Genomic DNA, 13,696 nt, shown 5'->3' on the forward strand with positions numbered 1-13,696 from the left:
ATCCATAGTATGTATGCATGTGAGTTAGGGACCTTAGATTGTACACCCCTTGAGGGTTTGGGACTGATGTGAATGTACAATGTATATATATATATATATGTAAAGCGCTGCGCAAATTGACAGCACTATATAAGTAACTGAAATAAATAAAATAACAAATCAAATATATAACCGCATAAAATAACCCTTTTCCATAAAAAAAATTATATATAAATATATATATATATATATATATACAGTATATATATATATATATATATATATACTGTATATATTTCACACACACAGTGTAGCTCATAAAGCATTAAAACAAAAACGTATAGTCCAATATTAGAGTCCCATATGTCAACCAATCTTCATGCAAACTTCAATTGATATAGTAATTCTTGTCAGAACAACAATATGATTTTCTTCAGCGTGTACAAACACCACCGTGTCCTTCACCACACCTCATGAGTATCTCCTCAGCTTATATCATGGACCCCATTGCAAAGGAGGGTTGATTGTGCTTTTATATTAAAGATCATGATCTTGTTCAGCATTCACTGGACATTACCGATCTTCCAGGAATTTATATATTAAAAAGAAGCAAAGAAACATCCAATAGTGCAGATTGCTAATTTATTTCCATAAGAAAGTTAAAATTACACTCACATGGCAAAAAGTTCATAGAGGCATGTCAAAGGCTATTAGCATGCTCGAATTTCCAAAATGGCATTCCCCCAGCTTGATGAGGTCACTGCCCACCTAGGGTCTCTCACATTGAACAATACGTTTTTTTGTTTGTTTGTTTTATGCTTTAAGAGCTGTACTCTGTGTGTGTGTATATATATATATATATATATATATATATATATATATATATATATTGCAAATTCTCCCACTTAGAAATCATGGAGGGGTCTGAAATTTACATTGTAGGTGCATTCCCACTCTGAGAGACAGAATTTAAAAAATTCAGGAAATCACATTGTATGATTTTTAAAGAATTTATTTGTCTTGCACTGCTGAACAGAAGTATTTGAACACCTAAGAAACAGCAAGAATTCTGGCTCTCAAAGACCTGTTACTGTGCCTTTAAAAAGTCCACCTCTACTTCACTCATTAATCTATCTTAGTAGCACCTGTCTGAGCTCTTTAAAGACACCTGTCCACCCCACAGTCAGTCAGACACCAACTACTACCATGGGCAAGACCAAAGAGCTGTCAAAAGACACCAGAGACAAAATTGTGGACCTCTACAAGGTTGGAAAGGGCTACGGGGCAATTGCCAAGCACGATCTCACCTCATGGGGTATCACTGATGATATGAAAGGTGAGGAATCAGCCCAGAACTACAAGGGAGGAGCTGGTCAATGACATGAAGAGAGCTGGGACCACAGTTTCAAAGGTCACTGTCGGTAGAACATTACGCCATCATGGTTTCAAATCATGCATTGCACAGAAGGTTCCCCTGCTCAAGTCATCACATGTCCAGACCCGTCTGAAGTTTGCCAATGACCATCTGGATAATCCAGAGGAGGCATGGGAGAAAGTCATGTGGTCAGATGAGACCAAAGTAGAACTTTTTGGTCTAAACTTCACTCGTCGTGTTTGGAGGAAAAAGAAGGATGAGTTGCATCCCAAGAACACCATCCCTACTGTGAAGCATGGGGGTGGTAACATCATGCTTTGGGGGTGCTTTTCTGCAAAGGGGACAGGACGACTGCACGGTATTAAGGGGAGGATGAATGGGGCCATTTATTGTGAGATTTTTAGCAACAACCTCCTTCCCTCAGTCAGAGCATTAAAGATGGGTCGTGGCTGGGTCTTCCAACATGACAATGACCCGAAGCACATAGCCAGCATAACCAAGGAGTGGCTCCGTAAGAAGCATATCAAGGTTCTGGAGTGGCCTAGCCAGTCTCCAGACCTAAATACGACAGCCCCGACACCTGACATATCTAGAGGAGATCTGTGTGGAGGAGTGGGCCAACATCCCTGTTGCAGTGTGTGCAAACCAGGTCAAGAACTACAGGAAACGTTTGACCTCTGTAATTGCAAACAAAGGCTTCTGTACCAAATATTAACACTGATTTTCTCAGGTGTTCAAATACTTATGTTCAGCAGTGCAAGACAAATAAATTATTTCAAAATCATACAATGTGATTTCCTGAATTTTTTTTTAAATTATGTCTCTCAGAGTGGGAATGCACCTACAATGTGAATTTCAGACCCCTCCATGATTTCTAAGTGGGAGAACTTGCAAATTCGCACGGTGTTCAAATGCTTCTGTTCCTCACTGTATATGTATATTTTTTTTTGCACACAAAAGGATACTGAATACTGGGGGGATCTGTTTATGATAAAGGGTTATGGTATGCGGTTATATGATATTTGATTTGTTATGCCATATTAGAAGTACTTCACCAGTATTTGATTTTGATTCATATACACTATATTGCCAAAAATATTGTGATGCCTGCCTTTAAACACACATGAACTTTAGTGGCATCCCAGTCTTAGTCCATAGGGTTCAATATTGAGTTGGCCCACCCTTTGCAGCTACAGCAGCTTCAACTCTTCTGGGAAGGCTGTGCACAAGGTTTAGGAGTGTGTCTATGGGAATGTTTGACCATTCTTCCAGAAGCACATTGGTGAGGTCAGGCACTGATGTTGGATGGGAAGGCCTGGCTCTCAGTCTCTGCTCTAATTCATCCCAAAGGTGTTCTATTGGGTTAAGGTCAGGACTCTGTGCAGGCCAGTAAAGTTCCTCTACCCCATGTCTTTATAGACCTTGATTTGTGCACTGGTGCACAATCATGTTGAAACAGGAAGGGGCCATCCCCAAACTGTTCCCACAAAGTTGGAAGCATGAAATTGTCCAAAATGTCTTGGTATGCTGATGCCTTAAGAGTTCCCTTCACTGGGACTAAGGGGCAAAGCCCAACCCCTCAAAAACAAACCCACATCATGATTCCCCATCCACCAAACTTTACACTTGGCACAATGCAGTCAGGCAAGTTGTCAGGGTCCTGTCCACGACAGAAGTTCTGGAACATCTGGCATTTCTGCCAGTACTCTGCATGGCCGCAGAAGCAAACATCAGCCTCAGTTTGATGCCAGACAGCCTTTATAAGGAGGCTCATCACTTCCTCAAGTTGCTGGATGATCTCTAGCTCCCTGTGCCATGTTCCTGTTTCCTGTGATTTTGACCTGTGATTTCCTGTTACTGACTCGGCTTGCTCCTGGACCTGTCTGCTCTGCTTTACCCCTGATCTGACCTCTGCTTGGCTCAGTTTTCTAGAACAAAAGGCTATTGGGTGAAGCAGAGCCTTTGGGCCCTGGCTCTGGGAGAGTACGGCTCCTGTAGCAACTTTAGATGCATCCACCTCCAGGATGAAGGGAAGTATTGGCTCTGGATGCTGTAACACAGGAGCGGAGGTGAACTGGTCTTTTAATTGCTTAAACGCTTTTTGAGCTTCCTGGCTCCAGCAAAAATGTGTATGCTGGCAGGTGAGTTGAGTAATAGAGGCAATGATTGTGGAAAAGCCCTTAATAAATTTCCGATAGAAGTTGGCGAAACCCACAAATCTTTGGACCCCTTTCCTGTCTTACGGTGCAGGCCAATCCAGGATAGCAGATACTTTCTGAGGGTCCATGGAGATTCCCTCGGTGGAAATTATTAGCCCCAGAAACTAGATGAACTGCTTCTCAAAGTCACACTTCTCTGACTTGGCGTACAAGCCATGCATCCTTAGAGTGTTTAGCACTTTCCTAACAGGATCACGATGGAGTTCCAGTAAGGTAGAGAAAATTTGGATATTGTCCAGGTAGACAATCACAAAAAGGTCAAGGTACTCTCTAAAGATGTCGTTCACAAAGTGTTGAAACGTAGCAGGGGCATTACATAACCCAAACGGCATCACTAGGTACTCAAAATGTCCGTAGCGTGTTCTGAAGGTGGTCTTCCACTCATCACCCTCTCTCATACGGACTAAATTGTAGGCCCCACGCAAGTCCAATTTAGTGAACACTCGGGCTGTTCGAAACCTCTGAAACAACTCAGGCACCAGAGCAAGAGGATACCGGTTTTTAATGGTAATTTTATTAAGTTCCCTGTAGTCAATGCAAGGTCTGAGCGACTGATCCTTTTTTTCTACAAAGAAAATACCAGCCCTGGCAGGAGAGGAAGAGGGGTAGATGAATCCTTTAGCGAGATTCACGTTTAGATAGTGCCGGAGGGCTTCCAGTTCAAGTTTGGACAACGGGAAAATTTGCCCAAATGGTATTTCTGCCCCTGGGAGTAACTTTATTGGGCAACCGTAAGACCGATGAGAAGGCAATGTGTCGGCCTTCTTATCAAATACGTCAAGGAAGTCATGGTAGGTAGAGCAAACTGGTTGACTGGCCTCTGGTGGAGGTTGGACTGAGAGACATACAGAAGAATTGGTGAGAGCAGGGGCACCACAGTGTTGTAGACAATATTCTGAAGAAAAGATCATTTCCTTCTTGGGCCAATTGATCTGTGGGTTGTGGGCTTGCAACCAGGGTATTTCTAGGATAGCTGGAAACATGGGGGATCTGATCACGCCAAAACGAATAAACTCCTGATGGCCGGAGTCGTTGGTTGCAAGAATAGGAATGGTTTCCTGGGTAACAGGTCCAGAACTCGGAGTAGTGCCATCCGCAAGTAAGAAGTCAAGTCTCTGTTTCTTAAACAGAAGAGGGACGTGTAAGTCCTTGACCAATTGGATGTCTAAGAAACAGCTACAAGCTCCCAAGTCAATGACTGCCCGCAACTTGATGTACCTTCCAGCTACCTGCAAAGACACGGGGAGAATGACATGGGTGGTTAAAGCTAGGATAGCTGAAGGTACGAAGGATGAGGTTGGCTGGACTTACTTAGTCGTACTGGGCAGTTACGCAGTAAGTGGCCTGTAGCCCCACAGCAAAGACAGAGGTTGCCTTGCTGTCTGCGTAGCCTTTCTTCCGGAGTTAGGGCAGATTGGAGAAGGCCGATTTGCATAGATTCTACCTCCGAAGTGTTGATGGGTTGCAGAGCAAGGTGCAGGAGCCGTTGGTCCTGGAACTTATGGCAGAACCCAAGTGGGCCGAAAGGTCTGAGTACGCTCAGCGCGTCTTTCCCGTAGACGCCAATCCACCCAGTTTTCCATGTCTCCCTACTTAAGCCAGCTGTTCCTGATCCTTTTCCAGGGAAAGTAGAACCACCTCCTCTGCCGATAACAGTTGGGGGGGAGACGGAATATGAGGTTGAAGCAATTCTGAACTGCAGAAGGCGGGGAAGACAAATCCAGTACCTGGTCAGATGGAAGGGGTACCCACCTGAAGAAAGTTCCTGGGAACCAAAAGGCAATGTACATGCCCCCAGGCTTCTCCAAGAATTTATTTCCAAGTATCCTGAAAAGATGGCCCAGGTGGGCATCTGGGGGCTGCCCTTTCGGGGGGGACACTGTCAGGGTCCTGTCCACGGCAGAAGTTCTGGAAGATCTGGCATTTCTGCCATTACTCTGTATGGCCACAGAAGCAAACATCATCCTCAGTTTGGTGCCAGACGGCCTTTATAAGGAGGTTCATCACTTCCTCAAGTTGTTGAATGATCTCTAGCTACCCGTGCGCTGTTCCGGTTTCTTGTTTCCTGTTTCTGTGATTTTGACCTGTGACTTCCTGTTACCAACTCGGCTTGCTCCTGGAACTGTCTACTCTGCTTTACCCCTGATCTGACCTCGGCTTGGCTTACAGATACTCTCTCTCTTGCTCCTCTGTGTATGACCTCAGCTATCCCATCTGACTACGTCTGCTCTGATTCCCACCTGGTACCTGACCTTGGCTTGAACCAACTACCCAGTAAACATCTAAATCCCGGAAGGGCTTACATACCACGTACAGGCGCCTCCTGTCTGCAGACCTATCTCCGTGCACCAGCTGTGCTTCTGAGTAGACCACCAACCAGCACTCCTACAGGCGACCTGTGCAATTTTGGGCCTGACTCCCGCTGTCCCACTCTCAGGGGAGTCCAGAACTTAGCCGCAAGGGAAGCCCTCTCTCCATTGGCCTCCATCACCAGGTAAGTGATACAAGTACCATTCTCCTGGCAACCGCCAAACCCAGATACGTCCATCGGATTGCCAGACAGAGAAGCTTGATTTGTCACTCGAGAACACGTCTTCACTGCTCTGGAGTGCAGTGGCAGCGTGCTTTACACCATTGCACTTGGTGAAGTAAGGCTTGGATGCAGCTGGTTGGCCATGGAAACCCATTCCATGAAGCTCTCTGCACATTGTTGTTGTGCTAATCTGAAGGTTACATGAAGTTTGGAGGTCTTTAGCCATTGACTCTGCAAACAGTGGGCGACTTCTGCACACTGTGCTCTTCAGAAAGCGCTGACCCTGCTCTTTCATTTTACATGGCCTAACACTTCATGCCTGAGTTGCTGTTTTTCCCAGTTGCTTCCACTTTGTTATAATACCACTAACAGTTGACCGTCGAATATTTAGGAAATTTCACAGATGGACTTGTTGCACAGGTGGCAACCTATCACGGTACCACGCTTGAATTCACTGAGCTCCTGAGAGCAACCCATTCTTTTACAAATGTTTGTAGAAGCAGTTTGCATGCCGAGGTGCTTGATTTTATACATATGTGACAATGAAGGTTATTAGAACACCTGAATCCAGTGATTTGGAGGGGTGTTCCAATACTTTTGGCAACATAGTGTGTGTATATATATATATATATATATATATATATATATATATATATATATACAGTCATGAGAAAAATTAAGTAGACCCCATGGAAACAATGCCCACAGAAGGTAATAAACTTAAAGAAACCTGTTCATTTATTTATTCAACAAAAATATCAACAGATTTTAGTGTGTTTTGGATTGTTATCATGTTGAAATACCCGTTTCCAGGTTCAGCTTCAACTTTTGGACAGGTGGCCTCAGATTTTCATCAAGCACACTTTGATATGATGTAGAACAAGAGTGTCCAACCTGCATCCCATGGGCCGCAAGCTGCACAAGATGGCTATGAACACAGCCCAACACAAAAACGTACTTAAAAATGTTGATTTTGTTTTTTTGTAAAAATGCATTTACACTTAGCAAACACATGTTCCTGAAGAAACATTTGACAGTGTCTCTTTACTGGAATTTTATAAGTTTTAATTTTATCAGTGAAAAGTATCCCACTCTGCACAATCACACCTTATTCGTGTCATCAGTGTTTGGCAGCACCTATATTTGTTAACAACTATTTTCAAGGATAAAGCACATGAAGGGCAAAATTAAAACCAAAATATCTGATGAGCACCTTGAGAATTCATTGAGAATTGCTACTACATCCATCAAACCAGAAATTGATGCGATAGTTTCTCAAAACACTGTCAAATATCACACTACTTTTTGTTGCTCTCCTTTACCTTTATAGTAAAAAATATTGTAAAAAATGATGTGTTTCTATATCGTTAACTTGTGATCTGTCAGACTTTTTTTCCTCATCAGCTATCCTTATTGTTAGAGTGTTTTATGTGTGGCCCAAAACAATTGGCCCAGGCCCAGGAAAGTCAAAAGGTTGGGCACCCCTGTTGTAGAATGCACACACTATTTAACTAGTTGATTGCAAACTGCCCAAGTTCTAAAGCAGCTAATTGTTATACAGTTCTTTGCTTTTTCTTAACACACCTTTCATGCAGAGATTGGAGCAATCTTTTCTGATTGCAGATGCGTGTTCTTTCACTTCAGCTGTTGCAGTAGTTATCTGAACACACTGCAATGGAATTTTGGGGTTCTTGGAGATGATTATTAGGGGGGGATTTACTAATAATGGTGTGCACAGAATCTAGTGCAGCTGTGCATAGTAGTAACCAATCAGCTATAAGGTTTTATTGTCAAACCTTAATTGAACAATCTGAATTTAGAAGCTGATTGGTTGCTATGCACAGCTGCACTAGATTCTGTGTGCACCCATTTTAGTAAATTTCCCCCTTAGCATAAAACAGGTTTCCTCCCATGGCAACCTGACAGTACACCAACTCTGCTAGTACATGACACTCCATTGGCATCTGTCCTGACTGCTGCTGTTCATTATATGCAACAAGGTTTTCATAAACCTTTGCTTTTAACCCTTTTGCATGTCACAGGAACAACTTCTGCAAGTCTCTCTTTTTTGCTCTGCCTTTTCATCCTGTGTGGGAAATCAACTGCCTCAGCAAGCGTGCCTTTTGTTGGCTAGCAGCTTGTAACCCCTTGGTCTAAGACAGCAGACATGTTATTGGTTATCTGCAGTATCAACTCATCCAACAGAAGAGGGAACATAGAGGTAGTGGCTGTACATTCAACAGTGTATACATTTCTTTCAATATGCCCCTCATAAAGGGTAACCCCAAAAGCGCATTGCAATTCCTCCTGGGAACCTGTGACTGACCATGTAGGGGGACTCATTTGTTGAAGCCCTAAAGGATGAATTTTTTAAAGGGACTTACTCCCAACTGGAGATATCTGTGGCCATAGCCAACATAATAGCCTTGTGCTCTCCTAGACAGTTACAATGTGCCTTAAGCACTATCAACCTCTTTAGTCATATCAGACTCCCTTAACACATTTTCAATCTGAGCCTGTGGCACATTTAACATGTGTATATTTACATCAACCTTTGAGGGAATATTTTAACCTCTGGGCGTGGTACCACTTTTTTCTTTAGAAACTACAATGCAAAAGCTTGGGCAATCTGGGCCTCTTAGAGATTTCCTAGAACAAATTTATTGCACCTGGCACCTGTAAAGGTGGCATCTATGCCTCTCTGGACCCTCAAGTTAGTCTGTAGGGAATACCCCAAAGAAAAATGGTAGGCTTACTTAGGAAATGTAGGCCAATAGCAATTTCACAGTAAAGCAGGAAACCAAAGGCAGATCAGACCTGGGAGTAGGATCAGAACACATAAAACTGTTGCCATTGACAAAAACAGGCTTCTTGAGAGCAGCTTCATGATGTTTGCATGGATAAACAAGTGGATCTTCAAGCAGTATGGGCCAATGAACCCATGTGGATGAGACCTTACTGGTGGTTTTGCTCTACTGAGACATATGCAATGGTCTAGGTGTGTCAATAACGGGCCAAACATATCCTTGGAAATAGGCTTTTGCTGCTGGGTTTTGTGTAAGCTAAGCAGTCAAAAGTAGGTAAGAAGTAAACAAAAATTTTCTGTATTCCCAAACTGAAAGTGAAGTCGAAAAGGCACTGCACTGTTATCACTTTAAAAACAAGTTACAGTAAAACAAAAGTCTCACCAATCAAATGGAACTGAGGTACAGAGATATCACTCAAAGCAGTATTTTTTTGTTTAGTGTTTAAGGGGAGCCTTACCACAAAAAAAAAACAACATAAAGAAATTAATTCTGAATAACACTAATGCTCACAGACATCCATTTTTTAACAGGATAACATTTTTAAGGAACGAGTTTATGTCAAAATGACTCTATTTCATAGAAAAAATGAAATTTCTCTTGGTCTCGGTATAGACATATTGCAACAAAAATCAATTCAATAAACAGTGTAATTTTGATTTTGTTCACATGTGCAACAGCAGCTGCAAGGTATACTACATAGAGAAAAATACTATACATTGCAAGGGCAACTGTACCTTGCTGTCAGCTTTTCTGGAGAAAAAGTCTAATCTGTATTTAGTGGGAAAAACATTGTAGTTGTTCTAAATATAAATATTTTATTAATCTACTGTACCATCATTAAAATAAATGTAAAGGCTAACATTGTAACATTCTAACAGTCTAACATTTTTTAAAAAAAATAACAAACAGGTTTATACTTACCTCCTTTGGGTTTCCCACCAGCACTCCTGGCTATCAGTCATCTTGGTGTGCCACCATAGAAAGGTGCATCCTATTGTGGCACACTTGTGTGCTCGATCCCGGGCCCCGCTGTCTATGTCCATTGACACAGAAAGTGAGGCTTGGCCCTGCCCTCTGCTCCCTCTTTACAGGATTTGACTGACAACAGCGAGAACCAATGGCTCCCGCTGCTCTCAGCAAAGTCTGTGAGAATGAGGAGAAGAGGAGAGAACCACTGCTCTTTTGCATAGTGCTGGATCGAGATCAGGCTCAGGTAAGTACTGGGGAGTGAGGGTGAAATACTTTAACCTAAAGGACTGCATTAAGGTAAAAGAAGTTTAGGCTTTACAAACACTTTAATGTGTGAGTAACTTACTATGGATAGATACAAAGTACAAATATGTTTAACACTGTATTACTACATAAGCACATATAGATACGATCTTTTCTATATGCAGATGTGTAGTTATATAGCAAAAAAATGGAATAAAATGTTAGCTTTCATTTGTCTGTCTACTATCTTCTATTAACTGCAAAGTCAAGGATGGCAAATTTATGATTGGCTACTCCAGCACTGCACATCATTCATCGTTATATAATATACTTTATAAACCAGAGCTGCTGCTGTGCTCTCCATATGAAAATATGAACAATAAAAGCATCACCAACACTTTAAGGGTGCATTCATACTTACAAATGCACCGGCTCAGCTATTAGATGTGAGAACCTTATTGGGTGTTCCTGCGATTAGCTGGGAGAGGTAGCCCCATTGAAAGCAATGGAGACTACTAGCTTCCACAGCTAATCATTCCCACTCACATGTAAGTGCTCATGCAGCAATCAAATGGGAGTGATTGGCCCTGGATGCAGACTGTCTGCATCCAGGGCCGATCACTTGCATGTGATTGCTGCATGAGTGATTAAATACAGGTGGGTGTGATTAGTTGCAGGAGCCAGCCTCCTCCCATTGCTTTCAATGGGGCTGCCTCTCTCAGCTAATTGTGGGAACCCCCACAGGGTTTCTCACATTTAATCATAGTGCGGTTCATTTGCAAGTGTGAACACACCCTTAAAAATAATTAAAAATAATTACATGTCAATGCCTTAAGACTGAATATAAGGGGCGTGGCTTGGTTATGGTGGCATGAGGACATTCCGAGATTGAGCTCTGTACCGAGTTGGGGGATATCATCGCATTGTGATGCTTTTACTAGCCCCATCTACCCATGCCGAAATGAGGTAAACCCTTGGATGCATCCGGCACACCCACTCAGCAACATATCACCTGCTACCTTTCTGTTAGGGGAGATTCAGACACTGCCACAGGCCTCATCATGGTGCCTTCCTGCCACTCGCAGGCTACAGTGGCAGCCTCATCTGCTCCTATTACCACATCCGAGGTCCCACACTCTCCTGTATGCACCCCTGTGCTGCTGCAAATGGACTCTACAGAGGATTCTTACGGGTCCGGGAGCCCTTCGCCACTGTCTTCAGCCAGAGACCGGGACATCCGCCAACTCATCCAGGCGCTCCCTACAAAAGGAGACATTCAACTGATGCTGGATCAACTCACAGGAGGTGGGATTGCGGAGCTACAATCCACTACGTCAAAGGCTACACATAGGTTGGAGGCCTTAGATACCCATTGAAATAACACAGACTCTAGGCTCACCGATCTGGAGTCTCTGCTCCTCCGCCAACGCCAGAGCTTACTCACCCTGCAACTGCAGCAGGAAGACTCTGAGAAATGGAGCAGATGGAACAATATTAGGCTCAAAGACATTCCAGAGGCCACTGCAGGAGCAGATTTGAAAACCACGGTTCTAAGCATCTTTAATATTTTATTGCGCAACCCTACTTACACTCATATTGAGCTGGACCAGGTTCACCAGGTTCCAGCATTTACATGATACCTGGTGTACACAGTGGGATTCTTCATGACGTTTACTCCTGGTGAAGAATTTGATTTAGAAATGCACAGAGCCTTCATGGAAGAGAACTCAAAAATAACAACTGAGGACGAGGAAATTAAAACTAGATTTAAAGAACATAAAAAACTAGTTATTAATCATTTAAATCAGAAATGGGATGTTTGCTTCTTGGAGGCTTACATCAAACAGAAAATTATTCCTCGTGGTTTCAGAAGTAAAGTAGTTCCAGCTGAATATCTCCACAATGAGAGGTTTTTGAATAAATGGAAGGCTCTCTGCGTTGAACAAGGAGTTAGCGGCATGAAACTTATTGTTGAGGGATTAGACCCCTTTAAAGATATGGATACCTTTGAGAAACAAAATTAACAATTTAGGAAAGAAGTAGAAACAGTACAAAAGAATCTTAGAACTACAAAACAAACTAAATTTAAACGGGATCTTAAAGATTGAGAAACAGGTGAGATCTTTGATCTCACCACAAAAAGAGGTAGAAGTCGATCTAAGAGAAGATTTTTTCGATCACATTCTAGATCAATGGGCAAAACAGTCTCGAGTGAGAGTGATTCAGAGAGTTTAGGTAAATTGGTATCTTTTTTAGATCAATAGAATGGGGATTCACCCCGAGGCGATCAATCCCAAATAGGGAGAGAGACCAAAAAGAGAAAAGAGGAATCCTTAAAAGGAAAACAGCAGGAGGACAAAGGCAGGACAAGGAGTCAAAGGAGGTAGCTATTAATAATCCCCTAGATAAGAAGGTCATTAATCTGGTAGACTTTCAACTTAAAGATGAGCATATTACATTTTTTTTGTCTTTTGCCCCGGGGGTCCCAATGGATGAATTAGAGGTCTTTAAGGATGTTAATTTGTTTCTAAGAAAGGTGTTTTTAAGGTTGGTACATGATAAAACTGAAATATTAAATTAAATTAAATCGAGCTGAACTCGAATACACACATGGAGGACAATAAAGCATTGGAAATGTTAATGTCACTGGCGGAAGAGGGTGGTCTGTATGATGAGGAAGATCAGGAAGAAAATGGCCATCATAATATGATTAGAAGGGTTGATTTGAATATTAGATCAACAAAAATGTCTAAAATATGTTCTAATATGAGGATTGCAGCATTCTTGGACCTTGTAGCAGCAAATCTTAAAAACTTGGAATGGAAAATGCCACTGAGTGATAACCTCACTAAAAAAGAAAGAGAACTAAAAGAAGCTAAAAATATTATCATTAAAAGAAGTGACAAGGGTGGTAATGTAGTAATCCTAAAAGAACAGAACTATGTTAAGGAGGTTAAACATCAGCTAGGGGACTCCACCGCATATCGCAAATTGAGCACTAATCCTTTCCCTATTATGGTTAAAAAGTTAAATTCCACTTTGATACTCGGCAAAGAGGCCAGCATAATTACTAAAAAAGAATATGAGTATCTTAGAATTGATGAATTTAATTATCCTACCTTCTATATTATCCCTAAAATTCATAAGGACTCAATAAATCCCCCAGGAAGACCTATAGTCTCCGCAATACAGGGTCCCCTTGAGAAGACAGGAAAATATATTGACCTGTTTCTCAAGGATATGGTCCCAAATTTATCTTCCTATGTAAAAGATACCAAAGATGTATTAGCGAAAATTGAAAATTTAAAAATTGAGGAAGATTCTATTTTGGTTGGAGTGGATGTTGAATCACTGTATACGTCTATTCCACATGAATGTGGGATAAGATCAGCTCGTTATTTCCTCGATATGTCATATCCTGAAATGAGTGGACAGAACGAATTTATAAGTGAGCTTTTGGATTTTGCCCTACATCATAACTTTTTTTCAATTTAACAATACCTTTTACCAACAGATTAGAGGCACCAGTATGGGAGCACCTTGGGCCCCAGCATTTGCATGTCTGCATTTG

This window comes from Staurois parvus, unplaced genomic scaffold (assembly GCF_062004578.1).
Source record: "Staurois parvus isolate SC_StPar_1 unplaced genomic scaffold, SC_StPar_1.0 ptg000358l, whole genome shotgun sequence".
In the NCBI taxonomy this organism is placed as follows: domain Eukaryota; kingdom Metazoa; phylum Chordata; class Amphibia; order Anura; family Ranidae; genus Staurois; species Staurois parvus.